Source organism: Nesoenas mayeri (genome assembly GCF_963082525.1).
Source record: "Nesoenas mayeri genome assembly, chromosome: 1".
In the NCBI taxonomy this organism is placed as follows: domain Eukaryota; kingdom Metazoa; phylum Chordata; class Aves; order Columbiformes; family Columbidae; genus Nesoenas; species Nesoenas mayeri.
The window spans coordinates 16,606,148-16,631,276 of record NC_137541.1 but is presented as its reverse complement, the minus strand read 5'-3'; the positions used below and the strand labels follow the sequence as shown (position 1 = coordinate 16,631,276).

Here is a 25,129-nt window from a genome sequence, read left to right as displayed (position 1 = left end):
CTCTCCTCCTCTCCAAAGCGAACACACCCAACCCTTGTTTACGTGCACTTTGCAGAGCCTCCAGGCCACACGCGTGGAACTTAATCCCCTAAATCTATTCTGTCTCAGCACACCAGGACAAGCTGTCTAATTAGGAAAGGCTAAAATAGCCAGTGGTGGCACAGTAATGCACTGCATTGTACTGGGACTAATCTCTCAGTACAATAGGTGCACAATGTCTCTGCTAAAAATATTGTCAGCTAGAACAGACTCAGAAAATACAGTGCAGGACTACAGCAATCATCAGGTCAATACCTTCTGTTCTGCAAGACATCAAACTTCCTAGAATTGCTTCTTGTTTAAACTAGATAATATTACAGTATCCCTTTGAAAAGCATCCTATCTTAGATTATTTCTAGGGGTGGAAAATTGTCCCTGGGATTTAAATATATGTTATTTTTATATATTGATATATAAGGATACAGATATACATACACACACATTTCCTTTCAGTTAGTGAAAGAATTTATCTCTGTGTCTGTTCATTTAAAAACCTCCCCATTACCTAATTTTTCCCCAGAAATCTCAACACATCTATGATCAAACCATCCATTAATTCCATTGCATATACTAAATAAAATGAGACCAGTGTTTTTTTTAAGTTTTGCTTCTCCATGTGAAGCATTGCAAATACTACTCTAACACAGGGTAATTATCACATTTACCTTCTCAGCACCTGTTCAGAACAGCAATAAGCAAACAAGAACTTCTAAGAGTGACCTATAAAGGGCAAAGCATTGAGTTATTCTGTTCTTGTTTTACAGAAAGAAAAGAGGAAACAATTAAAAACAAAACACACACAGATTAATCTTTCAGATAGCAATAATTAGCCAGAAGTTGTGTGTTGGAAAAAATAAAAAGTTGTTTTCCATTAAAAACTCTGCTGTGAGGAAAGCCCTTTTTTTCACCTTGCTCAGAAAAGCCTAAATTCAAACCACTCAAACCACATGCAGTTCTTGAAACAAGTTAACCTGTAAACCCAAGACTCTCCATTATTCCCCTCTTACTACACAAAGCCTATTAAATTTCACACAATTAAGTTTCACATATGGGTATGTGAAATGTTAAGTCCAAGAGCACTTAATAAAACACTTAAGTATAGCAGGCAAAATACACTGACAAACAAACAAAAGCTCTCTAAAACCAGAAAAAAACCCATACATACACAAAAAGAAAAACAAACAGAATAAACAACACACACACACTAAAAAACAGCTTCCTGCCCTTAATTCGGTATCACAATTCCCTCTCCATTCTATTCCATTACATTTAAAAATCACCAACTGCTGTATACAGTTCTACAAGGGAAGTGCTGGATTTTATAGCTGGGACACCACAACCCTGGCTGTATGTACAGGCTGGGAAACAAGATGCTCGAAAGCAGCTCTGTGGAGAGGGATCTGAGGGCTCTGGTCAACAACAAGTTAAACATGAGCCAACAGTGGCCCCGGCAGCCAAGAGGGTCAACAGTGTCCTGGGTGCATCCAGCACAGCATTGCCAGCTGGGCAGGAGGGGACTGTCCCGCTCTGCTCTGCACTGGTGCGGCCTCACCTGCAGCACTGGATGCAGGTCTGGGCACCACAGGATAAAAAGGATATAAAGCTTCTGGAGAGTGTCCAGAACAAGGCTACAAAGTTGGTGAAGGGTTTGGCTGATGAAGGGTTTACAGGAGAAGCCATATGGGGAGTGGCTAAAATCACCAGGTTTGTTCAGCCTGGAGAAGAGGAGAATGAGGGGAGACCTCATTGTGGCTACAGCTTCCTCACAAGGTGAGGAGAAGGGGCAGGCGCTGAACTCTTCTCTATGGTGACCAATGACAGAACCCAAGGGAACGGCAGGAAGATGTGCCAGGGGAGGTTTAGGTTGGACAATAGGAAAAATTTCTTCCCCTAGAGGGTGCTGGAGCACTGGAACGGGGTCCCCAGGGAGGTGTCATGGCCCCAAGCCTGACAGTGTTCAAGAAGAGACTGGACAACACCCTCAGACACATGGTGTGAAGTGTGGGGTTGTCATGTGCAGGGACAGGAGTTGGATTCAATGATCCTTGTGGGCCCCTTCCAGCTCAGGACATTCTATGGTTCTACAAAACCGTTCCCATCCAACACACTCCTTCACAACAAGTAGAGAATAAAGAAAGCTAAACAGATTTAAATACTGTTTGCATAAACTTTTCAGTACTTTTGCTAGCACACATTGGAAGCTTGCTTGCTTCTATCACTATCAGCACCTCCAGATGAGACCATAACTATGGTATCTGAATGCATTCATCTGAACTAGCTGATCAGTATGTTAATTCTTTACCTCTCAATGAGGTTTAGGGATATGAAAAAAGCTGGCATATGACAAACATCAGGTCTACCTCTTGTTAATACAGCAATAAGGACACAGGAACAAACTTGGTGGCCCCTGCCAGCAACCATCACCCATTAAGAGTTTGTTCAGTTGCCAGCACACCTCAGCACAATGGCCCCAGCACCTCCGCTGCCTGGGGCAACACGGTCTGTGGTGGTAAATAACACTGACAGGTAACAAAATGCTCATATTTGGTGAGTTACCATTCAGTACATTTAGTACAGATGTAGTTCTGCAATGCTGTTCTCAACATTTCCAAAGAGGTTTTTGGTGGCCAGTGAAACAAGTATCAGAAGTCTGAGAACTGTTTCAGTATGCTTTTACTCTGCTTTTTTCCTCCAAAACCACATGCACATACCCATAGTTCATAAAAAGTGTAGAAGTACTACACCCTCCAGCCCAACTCCTTTTGAAGAAATTTCTCAATTTTTTTTTTAAACTCCACCTCAGAATGACACATAAATTAAAATCCAATGCCTACAAATAATACCACAAGGCACTCTTTCCTAAGGTTAGTATCAAAATAACCCCCTACATTTCTATGGTAAACTACATAAACTACATGTCTTCTGCTTTTCATTTAAAGTGCCAGCTAGGCAGTTGCCTCTGAGCAAGTCATAAATATACTGTTTTATCAGTAGCCCTTGATGGTCTTCAGTGTGGAATCCATTTGTTTCAAGTGCCTACTGTGGCAGAGAAAACCCAAGCCTTCATAAAATACTTCAGTGATTGAATAAATAATGGAATAAAAGCCATTTGTATAAACAAAAGCAAAGAAAGTGTAAGACACATTCAGGATACAACAGTGCCACTTCTGCAGAAAGACTAACTCGATTTTCAGATGCACACTAGTATTCAGCGGTATCAGTTAATGGTATAATTTCATGTTAACGGTACCAGTCACTTGCATTAAGATCTAAAAAGGATATGCAATTACAGATATTCAGGTTATAGCAGTTACACGAGATGCTGCCCAGCAGCCAACCTGTGGCAACTGGCCACCCAGCATGTTGCCAAGTCTTTCCTCCCACCACAAATCAGCTCCCACCCCATGAACCTGCTTTGGTGGCGAGAAGCAGGGGCACACACCAGTCATCCAGCCAGGGTAAGCAGCACCAGCTTGCTGCGACTGTAACTCAATCGCCCTTATGCAAGACTTGGGCACCGATCCCATCAATGTTTCTCTGAAGTTGCCATGGCTGCCATGGTCTAGGCTGAGCTCCGCATTGCCAGCAGGTGTTGTGTGGGCCCAGAGCCCACAGAAACTAGGCAGAGTCCAGGTGTTACTCGGCTTAAACTTACACCAGCAACCTGGGCAAGTGAGGCAGATGTTTTGCACATGTACCTGTGCTTGCCTTTAGATACCAGGAAACTTTCAGTAATATCAGGTAGGTATCTCAGCGCAAGTTTGACAACACCAGAGAATTAAACTCCCCGGGAGCTGGACGTAAAAATTTATTAAGGACTGTGGCAGAAGCTAAATGAGGACACACGTGGTCCAGATTTTGCTATAAAGTCCTATTAAGATACTATAAAATGGTATTAGCACCCCTTCAGTCCATGTGTAACCATTAAATATAACTATTAAGCCCATAGCTGGATATCCAGCAACATCAGCCAGTAAGTTACCAAATGGGCTCCAAGATATTACATTTCAATAGCTAACTTATTTTACCACAAGAAAAAAAAAAAAAAAACTATTCAAAAATACCCATGCAGAATATTTTTTTTCAGTGCTGCAGTCACTTCCAGTTTGCTCATAATGAGAAGACAGCAAATGGAAATCTGGAATTAAATTAAGTTAAGGAAATGTATCACTGCTGTAACTAGATTTGTCCAGTTCTCCTCTACAGTCAACCTCTACCTCTTCAGCTACCTTTATTTTGAACATTAATTTGATTTCATAAAACAATTACCCTTTTCAGGAGCTCATGTACCCATTAACTGTTCACATTGGGGATTACATTTGCAGTGCCAGGCTGAGGCGGTTCTGCAGGCTGCTGCTTTCCCTTGGTTGCCGACATACTGTATTATAACCACATCCCTGGGCAGCTGCCACAGCTAGCCAGAAAACAGTTTCGCAGTATGATTTCAGATTAATTCTTGTGCAATTCTGTAACAGCCTAGCAGGCTGTGCAACGCAGATGGCATCTTCACTCTGACAGGCAGAGTCCTGTGTTTTTGCCAAGAAAATACAGGGAGGGGAAAGACCCAAGTCTGTCCTCACACAGACCTCCTGCTGCCCCACACGCTCCCATCCCATCCCCACCTCCCAGAGAAGGGCTAACAGACACTCCAGTAGATCTAACAGACCTTCAACATCTTTCTTTATAACATGAACACATGCTTTCATCCAAACCTCTTCCTTGCAATTTCTCCTGGACTAATTTACTCTCCAGTGAGTGAAGAAACCCACAGCTTTGGAAAACAATTTGACTTTTGAGAGAGAGAAGGGGGCACTGTGTTGCAGGATTTGTACAGGCCTTGATTATTTCTAGTTCAAGACAAGGTCAGCTGTGATGGAAAAGCAGCACTGCCATAAGCTTCCACGTGCCTGCCAAGCAGAGAACTGGCACGCCTCCAAATCCAAGTGCAATTTGATTAGAGCTAAACTGATACTGGAAATGACATTTCTAAGGCAAACAGATTTTTTAAAATTGTTCTACTATGCTACTTGCCTTGTTTATGAACATTTAATGTTATGTCTCTCCACTCTCAGAAAGCTGGAAGAGAAATAACAATATCTTGGAGAAAATGAGATCTAAACAAATGCAGCAAGGTTTAATTTACAAATTAAGACTTGAAGTATTTGAAACATGGAGCTATGCATTCCTAAAACTAAAGTTCAAAATTAATCTAATACAATACAGGAATGTAGGCATATCTGTGTCATGCAATAAAGTTGCAGAATATAGACCTCAGTCCCAGTAATCATGGTCAAACATACTTTGGTGTGGAAAGTGACTGCAGACATCTAATCTCCAGGTAGCCAATTAGTCTGGAGAAGCTGCCTCTCCTCATTAAGGAGCATGAAAAAGTAATTTTAGAGAGTAAGAAGGCATGAGGAAGTATCTCTACTGTTACAGCACAGTGGAACACAGTGCTCAGCTGTACTACTACCATGGTTGGCATTAGCTCAAGGTCTGGACACCATGTTATATCAAATGTGTGGACGTACTCTGGAATATTCAAGTCACTCACAGGCTACTCCTCCTGTAAGAATCAACCCTGAAAATATAATCCATGGGAATCTTTTTTCACCTTTTAAAAAAGGAGCAAAAAGGAACTCTAGAAGGTGCTCGCTCATTTCAGTGTTTATTTTGAGAGGTAGCTTCTAGTCTTTTAGAAAACCCTATGTATACTTTCAGTTTGTTTGTCTGCTTATACTGCACTTTTGGACATCAGCCCCCAGTCTGTAGAACAGCAGAGACAGCCCAAATGCCTAGTTCAGGCAGGAAGGGCAAGTCCCTGCCCCAGGTGGTCTGACACACCTAACATCTCCAAAAGGCCTGCCAGAAATCAAATACATGTCTTCAGAGCCAAAGGAAATGCAGGAACAAGGGAAATATGTAATCGAAAACTTTACCACAAGGAAGCAGAGCCATGTGTGGCTCTGGGTTAGGATGACTGCTCCAAGTCAAAGCTGTAGTTTCCCAAAGGGTTCAATCAGCAGGAAGTCTGCAATTTGATGGTTGTGCTCTGCATATATTTATATACAAAGCCAAATATCCAAAAACCAAATAAAGGTGAGAAGAACTGCCTTAAACTGCACATTAAATCTGTCTTTCATGAGTGCACTTGCTTCTTGTAATTTTAAGGTCTCTATTGAAAGCTATGTTTTAGCTTTTATGAATGATAAGCTCATGCACAGAAGAATTAAATACCATCTTCATTTCATTGGTGGTGCTTCACATCAATCACTAGCACTGGCAATACCAAAGACTAGTAAAGCTTATGAAAAGTGTATGGAAATAACAAATGATGGTCACAATGCTTAAAGAACAAAGATGTCACAAATTCAAAAAGGAAAGAAGGAAGAAAGGTCTTCTGGTGTGGCCCTGGACCAGCATCTACAGCTACCACAGATATGGATACAAAGAGGTCAATTGGGCAACCAAGCGTATTTTCTTTTTGGAAAAGGATTCATGAAGAAAGCATATATGAAAGAAAGAGCATCACACCCTATATTTCTTTTGCAAATTATGGGGTTTTTTCCTCCAAAATTTAGCTTTAACACGTAAGTTAGCAGCACTCATCATTCCTGCTCTGGAGCATGTAACTATGAGGAGTGGCTGAGTCATGCTACTGGTAAAGCTTACAAGAGCCTGTTATTAATTATGTAATTAGGGCAGAATCAGGAAAAGGCATACACTCTCTGTGGTATCCTTCTGCTATATGGCTGAACACTTAACAGAGATTAAATCTGCTAAACAAATGTCATTATACATAACTTAATCAAAAGCAAGTTTAGGGAAAACTTGAAGAGTGCACAGCCCAGCAGCGTAGCAATAAGTCATGGTAGCAAATGCTGCTGATATTTTACATACACTTTGTTTCCAGAAATTTTAGAGTGCAAGAGTTCAACTGAGATAAAACAGTACTGTCAAAAGCAATGTGGTGAACATAGGCTATGCACACACCCCCCTCCCCAAAAATATATTGTGGTCACTGCTGCTGTATCAAGCTACAGAATAACATAAAAAACAAACAAACAAACATGAACTACACACAATCACTACACAAACCACACAGTCCGAGTGCCTGCAAACCTAAACTCAGTCACATATAGAGTTCAGGAATTTGGGGATCGTTCAGGTACATACTCTGAGCCATGACCCACTCAGCCTAACACATCCAAACACAAGAAGCCCATAAAAGGTACACCACTCACAACACAAATATGGATGGTGTCAACTCTTTATAAAGCACACTTGTAACTACTGTATAATTACCAGACTCAAACTTTACTAAAAACAGCTTTGTAAGACAGCTGGTTTCAAAAGCATTGCCCACAACAACACAGTACACCGATGAACGAACTAATAATGCTCACACAGTATTTTCAATTAGACACAGAATTGACAGTGTCTTTCTGGTTCAAAAACTCAACACTCCTATTTGCAAAGCGATGACACTATTTTTGCACACTCCCACCATTGCTTTTTTTTTTTTTAACCTGTAAAGTCAAAGGAATAACTTTAAAACAAAATTATTCCACACAATAAAATATTTTAAGTATATACATTCAGGATTACTCACATTTCTAGTTTCCAGCTCCTTTATGGAAATCAATAATAAGTGCCACAAGTATATTCAGAAATAAGCAAACAAAACAATGTTTATTCACGACAGGAAAACTTTTTAAATCTGAGAGAAAAAAATGTAACGTAATATTATCCAGATGACCAAAAAAACCCAAACACCTGTCAGTCATGCCAACACTAGGCTTCATCCAATTCCTTCCTCTTAACAGTTAAATGTATGTATGCCAGAAGTCCACTACTTCTTCAAAATGACCTCGTTTTTCAAAAGAGGTTATCTATTACATTTAAACAAATTTAAAAGCATTTTCTATGTCTTCAGCAAAGGAGCACTCTTAATTATTGCCTTTCTTACCCAGTTTCCCTTTTCACCAACACCCCCACACATACATCTATTCTCCCAGCCCTCAGAGCTGCAGCCCAGAAATCACTACACATTCACACCAAGACTACTGTAGCTCTGGAAACTGCTTTCATTTATTTTACCTTCCTACAGAGAATTTATCTTCCCAGTGATATATTCTCAAGTCTAGGGCGGTTGGTTGTTTTATACTCATGAGCCACAGGTCCAAGAATTACTTTTAACCAACCTCATTTAACTCAGAATAAAGTTACCAACTTATTATAGCTAAAGCTACAAGCCACATCCCAAGTAATTACATTAAATAATACAACAAAAGAAAAGAAGGATCAGGTCAGTTAAAAGAAAATTACAAGTTGTCATTATTCATTACTGAGATGATTGCTTAGCTAGCACTACTAAAATAACAAGCAGATACTTCACAATTGGACAAGACAGCTAAAAAACTGTTTCAATAATATGCTCTGAATAGTGGCTTCACTCTCTGGATTTTCAGTGCAACATTCTTGGAACAAAAACCACCGTGTGACTTTCCTGCCACTCCTTATAAAAGAAAAAAAGAAGGCAGTGTTGTATCCATAACACCCGATCCACCAAGTTCCAAAGCAAACTGCAGAAAATTTCTTCATATTTATTGTTGACTGTTTCTAATGAACAGAAGTTGCTCTGTCTCAAAACAGAAGGTAGACTGTTCAAGCAGTGACTGAAAGCTCTGAGCTGGTAAATCATAACTGTGCAGTAAGGAAAAATAACCCATTTGCTTTATTTAGTACTGTTTTATTATAGAACTTGCAAAACAGAAATGAACAATGTTATACACCTTTTTCAGTCCTTCTGGTTCAGCTACACATTTTTACATGTCTAAATGCCAATCTGCAATTTTAGTTCTTTCCTTCATGTCTATTCATCCTATTTGCAAGGCTACAACAACATCCACATTAGCAGCAACAGCATTAAAGCTTAATTTTTCCATCCTTCTGTTCCTATGCAGTGACACCATATTCAGCTGCCCTGTGAAGACTTGGCCACCTCTCTCCTTTGCAGGCTTCAGATGACACTTTAAAAGGAGGCCCTCAAAAAATTAGTTAAGTCAAGGCAATTCAGGAAACTATGCTAGAAATTCAGGAGGTAGCATTTTTCCACACTGAGTCACACTCTGAAATGATTGCTCAGTACAATGCTGGATGCTCTTTTGGTTCAAGCAGCTTTTCAGGCAAATATAAACTGACAGTCCCTGAGCATCCCCCCACCCCCTTCCTCCATTTTCCAGCCCCCCCCAACAGTTGAAATATTTTGCAAGTCTCTTGGTCTATGTTGCCCACAAATTTTCAATCAGGTGCAAAACTTGGGTAACCTACAGGCTATAATCTGCTTTTTCTCTAACTGCAGGTTGATTTTTTCAGATGTAGTAGAAAGCAACAGGAACTTTTTTTTTTTTAATGTTAATGAAAGAATATTTAGCATTTATACAGAAACACCAGTGGAAAGCTGAAATAATTGGAGCTTAATTAACAAGAAGTCAAAATAAAGGGACTGGTCACAGCTGACTAGGGAAACAAATTAGCAGTTGGTATTGCTATAAAGGGCCTTGCTCAACATCAACTATGCAAGAAATCCACTGGAATATGGAACTTCACAGGAAAGCCAGTTTCCACTCACAAATTCACATTCCAAGGCCAGCAGGAAGAGAGCTCTCCACAGCAGCAACATCTGCACCAAGGGCTGAACTGCCACCATTTCACATCCTCAGCCTTTTTTCCAGTCACATCTATCTATAGAACTACACAATTGCAAGATAGTAGCTTCTCATAGCCAAATCTAATTCTCTTCACTTATACACCTTCACTTCTCACACAAGTAAACACCTGTAGTGCACACTCAATGTATTACCCTGAATAAAGGCAAGAAACCAGCATGATCCTAAGCTTTTTTATATAAAACAGTTCTGGAAGAAAGTCAAGAATTTTATTAAAATGAAAACCTGTGTCTAAATGTGGATACTGCATGGAAAACAACTTTCTAGCTGATAAACCAGAAACTTTTACTAAACATAAATAACTGGAATATTTCAATTTATTTGTTTGATTTGGGCAAAGATATCTACATTAGGCAAAAAGCTGCAACCACTATGGCTTCTTCCATGTTGCCTATGGCATTAAATTTCTCCACTTCCAGTAGAGAACATCTTCTGTTCAATGATGGAGAAACATATTAGAGAATGCCTTATGTCAAAGAAAACATTTAAAAATTTAATGATTGATGCTTATCACCTGACTAAAGTTGAAGATGTGAGGTTTCAGTATTACTTCTACTAATTCTCCATTAAGAGTTAAAGCTACCCAAATAACTTGACTATAATATCCAACATATCACTGGAGATTTTACCCTAACAGAAAGTGAAAGGGCATGCTCTGCTGCCTCATCAGGAAAGTATAGGTTTATTTCACATTCTTGACTTTTAATAGCATGCAAAATAGAAAAGGCTGCTTGATTTTTCAAGCTAAACATAAATAACTGGAATTTTTCAACAGTTGAGCTTCCACTCCAGACAGGTAGAAAGTCCTTGTTGGCTAGGTTGAACATATTCAGTGTGGAAATCATTGTAGAAATACAGTAATTCTCCTTGTTTAATTGCTACCAGCATGCATACCTCATTGAACTAGCAAGCCTACAGTTTGGAATTATCACTACTAAAAATAATACTAGTATATTTCAGCAACATTTTAGCTCCAGGACAGAGCACATCCATTAAATAAGTGCACCCTGGTAATGCACCACAATGTAAACCTACACCTTGACAAGTCAATGACATAGTTAACTCATGACATGCACACTGTGAATAAAATCTAGACAGAACTAGCTACTTCCTTGCTACTTTTATCTGCTTTAAACAACTAATATCTAAGATGGCATAACAGTGAGGCTAAATACTTTCTGCTTCAGCTTTTAACTGTAGCCTTAATTTTTCATTAGGGCTCAAGTTCCCTGTGATTAGATTACAAATCCAACCAGATCTCCAAAACCGTTAATGTCAAGTCACTTTAAAAAATGATAAATCACACAGCAAGGTAGCTTGTACAAATGAAAAGCAGTTCTCTCGATTGTACATTACAGGCAGGGGAGGCTCTGCCCCATTTCTGGAACAATCCTCCCCGCGGGCACAGCTGCCAGGCTGGCCCTGCTCTGCCAGGCTCCCTCAGCTCCAGCGCACACAGAGCAGCAACACCTGATCCAGGGATCGCTTCTGTCTGCTGAACCCTTGGCTGCAGCTCCTTGGGGACAGAAAGAAAAGTCTGTCCTGACAAGCTTCTTCAGGGTCAAATCCCATTTCTTTGTATTGACTGAATTAAATCAGCTCTTCTTGGCACATAATACTTCTAAGTCAGGGGCTTCCCATCTGCTCTCAGAAATCATCAATGCAAATCACTTGTGGTTTGTCTGCATTAGAGTTCGTAGTCCCTCACGTACTGCAGGTAGCACATATGCTTTCAAAACAATTACTATTGTTATATAAAATAAACAGTTTCAAATCAACTTAGAAATTTAAGCTTACAGTAACTGTTCACTTATCAAGACTATGATGAAACCAACTGAAATGGCTGTGGTCCCTGCCACAAAACTTGCAACCAAATATCTCATCCCTCTGAGCACTTAACATCAGACGAGACAAGAGTTCCTTTGGCTGAAATGAGACATAACACCCAACAGGACTGTGCACAAAGGAAGGTGCACACAAGATTTCCAGGACCCATACCTAAGCTAACAACAACTTTGCCAGGAAATGGAAAAGTATGAGTTCACACAAAATAATGTAGTAATGGCATACTGGTAGTGCCCAAAGGCTAGGGAGGGTCTTACACTGAGGCGTATTTAAAGCTTTCATAAGGGGTCATACATCTATTAAATGCTACAGACAAATATATTTACATGTTAATTCACAACCAGAGCGAGTTCAGAGAAGGGTGACGAAGCTGATGAGGGGCCTGGAGCACAAGCGTGATGAGGAGCAGCTGAGGGAACTGGGGCTGTTCAGCCTGGAGAACAGGAGGCTGAGGGGAGACCTTATTGCTGTCTACAACTACCTGAAAGGAGGGTGTAGCATGGGGGATGTTGGTCTCTTTTCCCAAGTAACAAGCAATAGGATGAAAGGAAAATGGCCTCAAGTTGCACCAGGGGAGGTTTAGATTTAATATTAGGAAAAAATTCTCCATGGAAAGGGCTGTCAGGAATTGGAACAGGCTGCCCAGGGAAGTGGTTAAGTCACCATCCCTGGAGGGGTTTAAGATGTAGTTGCTTAGCGACATGGTTTAGTGGTAGACTTGACAGCATTAGGTGAATGGTTGGACTTGGTGATCTTAAAGGTCTTTTCCAACCAAAATAACTCTATGATTAAAGCTGTTTGGACTGTTTCCTCACCAGCACCAAGAAGTCAGAAGACCGCATGTTAACACAAGCTAAAAACTTTCCTTCACTTACTGCTGTGAATCAGGCAGCTGCCTCCCACACCCAGACACACACACACGACTTCCAGTCCATGGCTGACTTGGCTTCAGCCACACACTGCTCCTGCTCTCACAGTCAAACTCAAAACAAAAGATAAAAAACAAAAACAAACAAACAAAAATATCATACCACTATAACAAACCCCTAGTGTTTTGGCCAACCTTGTTTCCACTTAAAATAATTTCCTTTAGCACTACAAATAACATTTGAGGGATGAGGATAAGAGGTAAAAGGCTCTCTATTCCAGCAGATGCTAAGGTAACAGATATTTTTGAAGTAAAGTTGAATATTTAGACAAAACATCTTAAGGTAACTGGTGTTCTACAGAAATTGCCAGGAAGTATTAAACAAGGTCTTAAAAGAGTGTTCTAGTAAAAGAGTGTTCTAGTAAATCAATACTTTTTTCTAGAATTTCCGTATTTCCCCAAAATGGATACTTAGAATTCTTCTACAACAGTCTGCTTTTACAATTTCAGTGTCAAAGCTAAAGCGAAAAATCACTGCACTGTTTTAAACTTTAATATTTAGCTAACTTACGCTACATAAAATTTTAATTGTATGATTTAACTGGTTTCACCACTGAATCTGAAGAAATGCTAAAGCAATGAACAATGATAGCAATGAAGGCTTTTTCAGTTCTTTTTTTTTCTTTTAAAATATGATATGGACAGGTTTTTTTCTCTTTTTTTAAAAAGAAACATGACAATTAAGCAGATAGTACCACCTTAATATACTCCCAGAAAAGTTTGTTTTCTCCTTAGTTACCACTAGACTTTGCTTGCCCATGCCTTATCACTTGACTTTTGTTTACACAGAAGTACAGAGTTCTGTCATCAAATGAAGTGTAACTGCAATGCAGCCCTTATGTAAGCTTCATCACATGAATAATAAGCTATTTGTAGTTTCCTACAGGCCCTGCTAATTTCCCAACTGTATTACCAGAGTTAACCATTTCTAAGTCCACTGAATTAGGAAATAGTGGCTGATGAATGGGAGTAAGGCAAACTGAAGCGATAAGTGAGCAACAGATTCAGGACAGGGAGCTGGATTACCTGGAACTAATGGAAGGAGAGGATTTCACTGCCTCTTGAAGTCGGAGGTCAGGACTTGTTACACTTCACATACAATCTTGTTTTTAAGTAAATACGTAATTGGATTCTCAGTTAAATCCAGCTGATTGGTATTATACAATATGTCAGATAATCTTATCAGCATCAAAATGGATCTAAAATGAACACAAGCTCTTGCACCTTTCCTATACTACCCATCACCATGCTAATCTGGAGGTATCACAGTTTTCAGCTCCAAGTAACACGGGTTCAGCCCGGTGTTCCCAGGCAGCCACGGCAAAGCAGCACATTTAGGTTGTTGACCTCTAATCTACAGCAGCAGTGTTGGCAGAGGGGTCTTGCAAAGGCAGCAAAAATGGAGCAACACAAAGACTCAGCAGCTGGAAAACAGTACAGCAGTGACACTCCACCTAAAACCGGCTGTCACAGCAGGAACCGCCAAATTCAGTACCTCTTGCAATTCTAGCCAGAACCATGGGGTTTCTTAAAAGCAGTAAAATCTGATACTCTAAGTCCTTTTTCACCTACCTTAGCTAACAATATAAAGTAAACAAACTAGACCAGGACTCAAGTGAGAAAAATTTGACCAAAAAAAAAAGATTGGTTTTCCTTTTAAAAAAATACCTGCATCCCACATAAGAAAGGTCCTTGTGCATTCTGTAGCTCTGATTTTTGCATCAGTCACAAGCACACTGGACTGAACAAGTCCAATATAGTAAGGATATCCAGAAAGATTTGTGGATTGGAAGAAAGGAAAAAAACTCTGGCTGTCCCTGAACCTTTCAAAATTCATAATAAAACTGGAAAGCCCCCAGTTCTACACACTTTTGTCATTCCTATCTAGCTGTGGGGGAAGAAAGGGAGAGCTTTGAAAGTCCATCTCCTTTGTGAACAAAACTACTCAGCTCTTTCCAAATTCATTGAACATACCCCCTACCTTTGTGCTCCAATTGCGCCTCAATCAATAAGCAATAGGAGTCTCCCCAGAACATTAAATACTGATTGAATACTCAGAAGATGGGGTCATTGATAGTCCAACACCAGAGCTGACCCCATAAACAGCATCAGATGTCCATGACTTTGTAGCTTAGCCCTTCACTGAAGGAAAAAATAAGTAAATAAATACCAAACAAAAAAAACCCCAACACTACAAGTAATACAAGTCACACAGATTATTTCAATATTTCCAACTTGGAAGCAAGATGGCCACTGCAGTGTCCCCAAACTGGGCACTTGCTCACATTGGCACACAGAAGTGGGGACACTGGTGTATATGGCACCATGTATATGGTATATAGGGTATATGGCAACACCCACCCCAACAGGCAGCACTATAGCCAAAGAATTCCCAGTACTGGTAACGGCTGCAGCAGAGAGAGACCCCTTAAACACAAAAATCTTTCAGCTGTTTCTCCCAGAAGTACCTGATAAGTTATCTATCCAGTATCACTTTACATCAACCAGCACTAGTGTTCACATGTTAATATATTCATGTCTTTGTTTCAGTCTAGCTGTTTTCCTTCTGATGTTTCCCCTCATCTAACTTTAACATCTCCAGAGACTGAGCTTTCGGCCTCAAAAGACAAAAAGATAAGGAAAATAAGCCTCAACAATCTAATTGTTATATTGCACTTTAAAAGTAAAGTAACTCGGAGAGAAAAGGTCTTACAACGTGTTGAATGTATTAATACCTGAAACCTTGTGTTACAACATAACTTAAAATCATGCTTTAAATGGACTGGTTTTGAATATTTGAATGATACCCCCAGAACCATTCTAAAGGATCTGACATTCACAAGCTGGAGGCAGATCTTGCAGAAATGGCTAGGCAAATAAATGGCAAATGCATTATTAGCTGGCAAGGAAGAACCAAACCCAAAACGCTACACCCTATAGAAAACAGCAAGAGTGATTCAAGAAAAACAAGTTCACAAATTTAGTATTTGAAATACAGTTACTATCACCAAAACATGCATTAATACACTAAATTCAAATTGTAGTGCTGTTGCTCTTTTGAACAGAAAGTGGGCTAACAGTCAGGATTTTACCATTTATTTGTTATTTTCACAATGGAAAAAGAACACGGTGCCAATTCATGTAACTTGTGAGCAAAGGAGAGGACCTCTGACACACACTGTGTGCTGGAGTGACCATCCCCCTCTGTACCAGGGGGGCAGCAAAACAGGAGAACAAGTTTTGCTAGAACAGCACAGTACATTACAAGCAATCTGCACCACTGAATATCCCTTTGATTAGACATATAGCCTTGGCCAAAATAAGTTTAATACTAAATTGAAAAATGCAAGTATGAATTACAGAATATACATATAAAAAGGCAGTCAGTCATCCCGATAGACTACAATTAATCAAATTTCCCTGACATATCTGATAAAACTTGGAAGCTGGTAGCATTTTTTAGCTGCAATATAACTATCAAAAGCATATATCCTCAGGAGATGCAGATATCATGAGCTTCAGAGCACTTTAGTCAGTCTATCAATACATTCCACTGTTTTAAACAGATTGAACTTCAACCAGACAACTCTTACACAGATACTAGGCAGACATCCAACAATACAAACCAAGATGAATGTTAACTTTGCCCTGTGTTCCACACACATTATATGAACACATGAACCCAAATAAATCGAATTTTAAAATCCATTTTTTATAGACAAGACAAAACCTGATAATGCATAAATTGTAATTTATTTCCAAAGAGTCATAAGAAACTGTTCCAAGACAAGTAACTGATGCTCTGGTTTGTATTCACAAGATTATCACATGCTTCATGTGATAAACCATCAACTATTGTATGCATTTCTTTCTGACTTACAGAAGGTATTGTTTGAACAAGCCTGAAGAACTGAAAGAAAGAAACATGAACTTTCATGGGGGGAGGGGGAAGGGGAAACAGACAATTATTGTATGAGATGGCTGAGGAGAGCATGAACATCTGAAAAGCAAAGAAACATTAACAGTGATGGAGGTTAATTATTCTCATTAGTCAGCTTGGTCAAAAGAATAAGCGAGTTTGAACTGTAGCAGAGGAATTGCAGGCAGAAGGCGACCACCACGTATTCCCACTGGGAGAAGAGGAGAGTGGATTGTTACCCATCACAGAATCATACTCAAAATGCTTTCACAGCAACAACATCACATCTGCCATGAAATAGTCTTCAAAACAGGCCAGGGAGGGTTGGACAAGGGGAAGGGATAGACTTTAAGTCAGAAATAATATAGGAACCATGCAAACGAAAGTCTTCAGTACTTCATGCTCTGTATGCTTACAAGAGATTACCTCCTCATAGCAGCCATACCACCAGCACCACTGGGTGGCTGCCAGTCCTCCAAGAATCTGCTCTGTCGCATTCACAATTCATCCAGAAAAGTGACTGCACCCCTGTGCTACAGCTGTCCCCCATGCCTCACCCTTTCCAACAGATCACAGGCATGGAGCTCTTAAATATCTTCCCGGCTTTTAGGTCTTGCCTGCCATCTGCCAAAACAGAAGATTGCCAAGAAGACTGAGCCAAGCTCCTTACTGAGGTTCACATTGTGAAGACAAAAGGTAAACTAAAGCCAGAAACTTCCCAACGTGGCATAAGGAAAAAATTTTGCCCATTAGGACAGTCAAGTATTGGTTGCTCAGAGAGACTAAGGAACCTCCATCCTCAAACTTTTTTTCCAAGACCTAACTTGATGTGGCCTTGAGCAACTTTGCCTGAATTTAGTTTTGACCCTACACTGAGCAGGAGGTTGCATCAGATAACCTTCTAAGGTCCCTTCAAACTTGAATTAGTCTAAGCTTACCCTTCCAAATCTGTAAGGCTTTATTGTTCATGTGGTCATCGTCACACCCCTGTAAACATATTCTGACATCTGAATGGGATCATTCAACCGTGCTGAATTCAGGTCCTGGCACTCAACATGCAGCTTCACAGAATTACAGATAATTGCTATGGGGAAGGGTTGGAAAGGTCAAAGGGTTTATTCACCCACCCTACCTTTCTGGACCAAGATAATGTTGACTACATCCAAAATACTCCAAATAGTTTGAACAGTTTTTAAAAGTCTCCTATATAGGCAATTCCACATCTCCCCAGACAAATCATTCTAGAACATCCACCCAGACCTTCTTATCTGTTGTTTTTATTACTGTAATTTAAGCCTATTACCTTGTATCCCCTTTGCCTTGAACAGGAAGAAAAATGTATTAATCTAGGGTCTACTTTGTATTTGATTCCAGGTATTTCAAGACATCTCTCAGCAATCTTCACTCCTCATCTCTCACACCATGGAACCGGCCATGTTTCCTAGACAGTCATTTCCCTCCTCTTTTCAAGTCCTCTCAGTCCGCATTTTTTTGATCTGCAGCACCCAGAACCAAATACTAGACATCAGCCAAGAGATTAGGAGTAGTGAGCAAAAGCTATGAATTACTTTGCACCTTACATAAAGCTCCAATTTCTGTATACAATAATTTTCTTCTTTTCCCACAATACAACACTAAGGTTTCATGCTTTTTTTCATGCATTATTCATAATCACTTGAATTCTTGCCTACAGCAGCAGTAGAGAGTGCACTGGCCCTTTATTTTCAGTCATCTATCACCGAAGATGTAGGCCAACACCATTTTAAGCAAGTCCCTTCTTCCCAAAGCAACATCTCAGCGTTCAGCAGTCAGGAAAGTTAAACATCACCAGAAGCATTGGCCTGGCAGAGGCCAGCCCTGCTGTCAGGGCTGCAAGCACAAAGCAAAGCACTTTCATTTGAAGCTCTCAGCTGTACAATGTGTATTCCTCTTAGGGGCCCACAGAGGCTTTACTTGTTGACATTTAGAGAACAATGAAAATTCCATCTGTCCCCCAAAAGCTTTGTGAACAATGATAATGAACCAACAGTGGCCCTGGCAGCCAAGAGGGCAACCGTGTCCTGGGTGCATCCAGCACAGCATGGCCAGCCGGGCAGGGAGGGGATTGTCCCGCTCTGCTCTGCACTGGTGCGGCCTCACCTGCAGCACTGGGTGCGGTTCCAGGCGCAACAGGATAAAAAGGATATAAAGCTGCTGGAGAGTGTCCAGAACAGGGCTCCAAAGTTGGTGAAGGGTTTGAAGAGGAAGCCGTATGGGGAGCAGCTAAAGTCACTTGGTTTGTTCAGCCTAGAGGAGACTGAGGAGAGACCTCATCACAGTTACCACTTCCTCACAAGGGGAGAAGGAGGGGCTGGCACTGAGCTCTTCTCTTTGGTGACCTATGACAGAACCCAAGGGAATGGCAGGAAGATGTGTGCATACACATAGGGAGGTACATCACAGGAAGAGCCAGAGGCCACGAATGCATTGCAAAGAGCAAGTTTTAGTTATCTCTCTACTGGGGGATCTCTGACATAGCACCTGAGCTCCCATGCAGAGGTGACACAAGCGGGGATGCAGGCACTGGTCAGTTCAGCCCAGCTGGAAGATCCCTGGGCCTGCTGAGCTCACCTGTATTTCAAGGCTTCAGGCAGGCGCAGCCTCCCACTCTCTCTCACAACAAAGCAAGAATCTCAGACATAGTGATGAGGTGCCTAGAGTTTCTCACAGCCCTATGTTATTTAACACAGAGGTTCTACTCCTCAAGCACACAAGGTCAGTAAAACAATTAGTGTGATGTATGTGCTTTTTCTACAGACAGGTACAGGTCACTTGAGCATATTTACATTTAACTAACCTCCTCACCATTCTTGCGCTACATTCCCATACAATGTGGTTTAGAATCACAGAATGTTAGGGATTGGAATGGACCTCAAAAGATCATCTAGTCCTATCCCCAGTTGACATTAGGAAAAGGTTCTTCCCCCAGAGGGTGCTGGAGCACTGGAAGAGGCTCCCCAGGGAGGTGTCACAGCCCCAAGCCTGAGAGTGTTCAAGAAGAGACTGGACAACACCCTCAGACACATGGTGTGAACTGTGGGGTTGTCATATGCAGGGACAGGAATTGGATTCAATGATCCTTGTGGGCCCCTTCCAACTCAGGACATTTTATGATTCTGTGATAACAAAATATAACTACAGTGATGGTTTAAAAGGCAGAGCCAAGACAGTGGGCCAGCTAGATGACTGGCCAATGTAGGTCACTTTGAGGGTTGAGTGGGGAAGAAACATATACACAAAACATTCTGAAGCTTTTAGGAGTAGAAAAGAAAAAAAGAGGACATTTCATTACATTGATGTTTAATTGTCAAATAGTTTACCTCTCAACAACAGTTCAGCCCTATCGCAGATCTCACTTGTAGAGCTCACTAAACACCAATCCACTTTCACTGATCTCAAAGTTCTGCTAGTGAAGATCAAAATGGCAATTTTATTGTTCCTGAGTGATGGGCTGGCTGATCAGATTAGACAAAAGCATAAGCCGCACTCTAAGTGATAGAGATGGAACAGGTGGCCCTTTCTCTGACCTACTACATTTTCGAACACCATTAGAAGTAGAATCCTTCTCATCTCCATAATGTCTAGAAAATATATATTCAGATATTTACTCCCTTTAACCCAGCATGAAGATGTTTTTATGGTCTTTTACGTGTTTTGAACAGCTTGCTTATAAAACAAATCAACCTTTCCCAAATATACCAGTTATTCACATGCATGATGTAATTGTAACCAGAAAGAAAAAAAAAGGTGATTTTTAGATGGCATCGATACACATTATTTTGCAAATTGGGGATATAGATAAGTTGTCTTTAAAAAAATAAATAAAAATCAAAGGCCTCACATTACAGAGACAAAGCCTAAATATAATGATTTCACACATACTTAAAACTAAAGACCAGACTTCAAAAGGAAGGCATTTGAGACCAGGGATTGAAATAAACCTTACCCAGACAGCTTATGTGGAGTGAAAACTGAAGCAATGTATGGTTAGCTTAGCAGGCTTAAAAAAACCACAAAAACAAAAACCAAAACCAAACACCACACAACACCAGAAGCAGTCAGTTATTTCCTACAGATCAAAGTGTCTGGTACAGGCATTTTTTTTTTTAGGTGAAACAAATGGGAGGTGGGAGGGAGAAACAAATCCATATACATGCTTTAGCAAAACAGAGTTTTTAATTGTAACACTTCACAGAAGTTAATGACTAACTCCGGTGTTTAGTAGAAGTTGCTTTTCTCATGATTCTACATCATGTATTATTTATATCACACCATAGGCATTTATTATACTTTGAAGCTACATCTTTGTCCCAAAGAGCTTATGGTACAATTCTGAGATGACAACATACTAAGTGCCAGTGGAGTATGGGGAGGGAAAAGCAGGAAAACAAAGACAGACAGAGGAGTCACTACCTACACTCATAGCCCTCTCATACCCTCATAAGGGTCGAGATGGGGACATAAAGATTCTGTCCTAGTATACAATCAAACACAAATTAAGACAGAGGCACTGCTGCAGTTGGCATATATATGTAATCAGTACTACTGAGTGAGAGGTCAGCAACTCCAATATCTTGGGATAACAAGCTAGTCAGAGCATCATAAAAAGTCTCAGGACTCATCTCCTAATTATTTCTTCCACTTAGCATGGGACTATCCACCAAAATGAATGCTAAGAATGACTGGCTTTGAAAAACAAATTTAATCAGGTAAGTAACTTCACTTTCAATATTTTGAACAAGTTATATAAACAGACATCTTAAGTCAGTCTACCTCCCTGTTGCTTTACTCCAGTCTCACAGGCGACATGGTACCAAATGCCTCAAAGAAAGTGGCTTACCTGTTTTCCTACATTCTATACAATACTAAGGGCTATACTGTACGTGGGACATTTCTTAGCAGGCTTACTAGTGACTCCACAATTATGGACTATATTTCATTATTTGCAATACATTTCTAGAGGATACTATTTCTTTTATGTTTTAAACTATTACTGATGACTTGCAAAACCTTTTAATCAACATTGCTAACAAGTCATATACTTCAATATAGTCTCTTGACTTTAATACTCCACAGCTACATAGCTTATCAGCTTAAGATGACCCCTTAACTTCATTTCAGCAGTATTAAGCAAAAGACAACTAACATGGTTAGAAATAGACAGAAGAAAGAAATATCAAAGTAAATGAAAATCATGAAAAAATACATAGGCTTAAAGATAATAAGCAAATAAGTGCTTGGAGCATTGACCCAAGATCTGCAAGACCTTTGATTAAAACCCCAAATGAGATTAGATCAGACAAACAGAGAAGCCTGTTTGATCAAACTCTTCCATTATCAAAAAAAAAGGGTAGAAAAGAAAGTGTCAGACTTTGAGATGCCTCACAAAAGAGAAACATTTTCTGTCTAGTCCTATTAGCTACAACCTTCCATGTGTTCGGCTGTGATAGTTGAGCCATCATGCTATAGAATGCTACAGTCCTTTAACTCTTCTCCACCTTTAAAATCATGTCTTATTTATGTTTTTAAAGGATCAGCTATGCTGAATATAAACAAAAGGGAAAGTAAGTGTCCTTCAAAGCTACAGCATGCAAGAGAAAGCACATTAAAAAAATCTGGAGTATTTAAGGCTAAGTATTGAAAAACTATATTTAATCTAAAATGTCCTGCAAAGAGTTATTGGCTAAGCAACTGAACTATGCAGAATTCCTGTAACAGCACAAATGCAAGAACCACCAGTGAGATGCCAAATTACCTCGACAACAAATCCTTTGATCCATTTTAAAATCCAACAATGGAAAAGCACTATTCAACTTGAATTGCTATATATAGTAAAACAATAATATCATAACCTTGCACTATGGTTTTATTGCTTTCAGTTTTCTGTGTTGAAACTCCACAAAAAATAGGCTCAAGGGATATGTTTTTCATTTTTGTTAGGTTCATTTAAAGACCTAATAATGCTTAAAGGATTTATTGTCCCAAACAGCAAGCCTAGCATTTGTCAGCTGATTAAAAAAAGAGTTCTTTAAACAAAAAGTAATTATTAAAGCAGTGGCCAACTTTACCAAATCTGTTGAGGATACTCTCAAAAGGACCAGATGGCACCCCCTCCTCACTCCCTATTTCCATGCAGAGTCTATTCAATTAATATTTTCTGCTAATTAATCATTAGCTCTGAATCAGCAGTTTTTCACGTTTTAAAATACATATTGAAAAGACCTTTTCTATGCATCAAACTCATTGTGACAGTGATCTTGAAATCCTTTCACTGTTCTCCATTTGTGTCTTGTTGCTATGGTAAACACATCAAACAAGAGAACATGTTTGAAAAGTTAGGCTGCATTTCTCCCTTTAGTCACACTGGAACAGACTTATTTATTCCAGAAAAGTTTCACCAAGGAAAGCTGGAAATAAACATGGAGAACTACAAAAAAGGAGGAAGGACAGGAAGAAAATTACCAAATACTTAAAACAATTTTATAAGAGACGAAAAAAAAAAGCACAAGAAAAAGGTGCAGCTCATGAAGTTACTCTTGCTGAACTTGTTCAGATCTAGTTTGATTTCTAATTAAACTTCTTTTTTGACAGTTCAAATGATACTTTTAACTTCTTGCAAGTATCTTACATGGCAATCATATTAGCACAACAAAAAAATTCTCTGTTCCAGCAGCCACAGGTACAGCAGGACACTGAATCTTTTCCTTTAAGAGTAAAAAATAATAAAACGCACCTAAAGTGGCTTTATTTCCCCAGCAGTAATCAGGCAACAGAACATGAAAGCAAGAATTCCAGCAGCCACCTCTGAGTGGGCAGCACGGGCAATCTATAAAACGCTTAAAGCAAATAAAGGGCAAGCAGAGGGAGGGAGCAAGGCTCCCTTGATCCCAAGCACAAGGGCCATTCAACTACTATAGAAGAATTTGCAGAAATCACACAGAAAAACTGAAAATGTGAAGCTTTGAATTCTGTAATAAAGGAATGTCTAGGTCAACAATATCAAACCTAAGCCTTCATAGAGCTTTAAGTAGAAAAGAAAATACCACTAAATGGAAATTGGAGACTAATTGGATGGACTTTCAAAGCAAACTCCCAAGTCTTCTACAAACTTTGGGAAATGCCAAGTTAAAAATATAATTCATCCACAACCATGAACACTTGTGCATAGCACTCATTGTTTTTTCTTCTTCCTAAATTCAATACACATCCATCAAGGACGGGAAATATCCGACTAGGTTTTATTTCACCGCTATCAAAGAATGAATTTGTGTTTACATCATGAGTGGCAGAAAGGGAAGTTTATTTCCTAGAAAGCAAGATCACAGATTTCAGCCTGCCCCAAGCAATATCAGTTACGGATGATCAAGTCAGAGATGACGAAACCAGAATTAATTCAGCAGCAGATGGTGCTGTGTCTTTTTTTCAGCTAAAATGCAAAACATATGGATGGGGTAGAGTAAAGTTTCACTGAAGGACAAGGGAATGTTTGTTTAAGTCAGGGAGCAAAGAGAAACATAAAAACTAACAAAATATATGAAATACAAGCTTTCCAAAAACAAGATCTCTTTTGTAGCTTTCCATTAACAGACTCTCTTTCCAAAAGAGGTATTTCCCAACACCTGACATGTCCCAAAAATTTACTGTGCAACACTGCTGAAGAAATTATTTTGTATTTGGCGAGGCATACTGATAGACTGCTGAACTTCATTAAACAGTTACTCTGAGACATTTAAAAAAAAAAAAAAAACAAACAACAAGACAAACACAACACAAACCTTCACACAATTACAAATGGGTGATAACTGTTGTCTAATAAAAGGAAAAATAGTTAATTTTAAGGCGCGAGTGGATAATACTGTGATCTATTACTGTCGCTTATGTACTTACCGAATGATTTATGAGAATGCTTAGCACTGTATGGGAAGTGTGAAATGAGCACCTCTGCCGTCTAGAGCTTATGATATATACCACAGCATACATGGACATTCATTTGACATTTGAGGATCTATTCATGATAGGAAGCTTAAACACAGCTGTCTGTTTTGGGCTGTCTGCAGAACAGCAGCCCAAAAAAGAAAATATATTTCAATAGCCAAAGTGCTTCAAAACATGCCTATCAAAAAAGTTCCTTCCCCTCAGTTCCTTCTTTCCTAGTATATTTAACAGCAACTGGATCTAGCAGAGAGGAGGAGAACTTCAATGTAAAAGCTATTAGAAAAAAATAAAATAAAATAAAGGAATGCAAAAGATTAAAAGGTAGCAGGAGGCACAACAACAACAAACAGCAGATTCTGTGTGGAGACAAATAATACACAGAACTAGCGAAGGAGAAAGCAATGCAGAAGAGGTCCGACTGATCACATATCTCAAGAACTGGGGGTATGAGAAGAAGAAACCCAGTGTTCCCATAACACACTTATGCAGCAGAAAGCTAAGGTTACAAGGGATGAACATAACCCATTCGCCTTATCAGAAGTTAACACTGTATCCTTATTTCATACTCTAAGCAGCCTGATTAGTTGAAAAAAAATCTCTGTTCCTAAATTGAATCTGTAATCGATACATTTTTTGAGAGTATTTCATCTCCCTTTTGGAATACCAGAAACAGAAGCTGAGTAGTTTTAATTC

At 39.6% G+C, this 25,129-nt stretch overlaps 1 protein-coding gene across 1 annotated transcript in view; it reads right to left on the bottom strand.

Annotated features, from left to right (window-relative positions):
• KIF21A (kinesin family member 21A) overlaps nt 1-25,129 on the bottom strand; it is a gene marked incomplete at both ends in the record, with an annotated part of 90,992 nt that overhangs the window by 61,651 nt on the left and 4,212 nt on the right. The gene's annotated exons all lie outside the window — the stretch shown is intronic.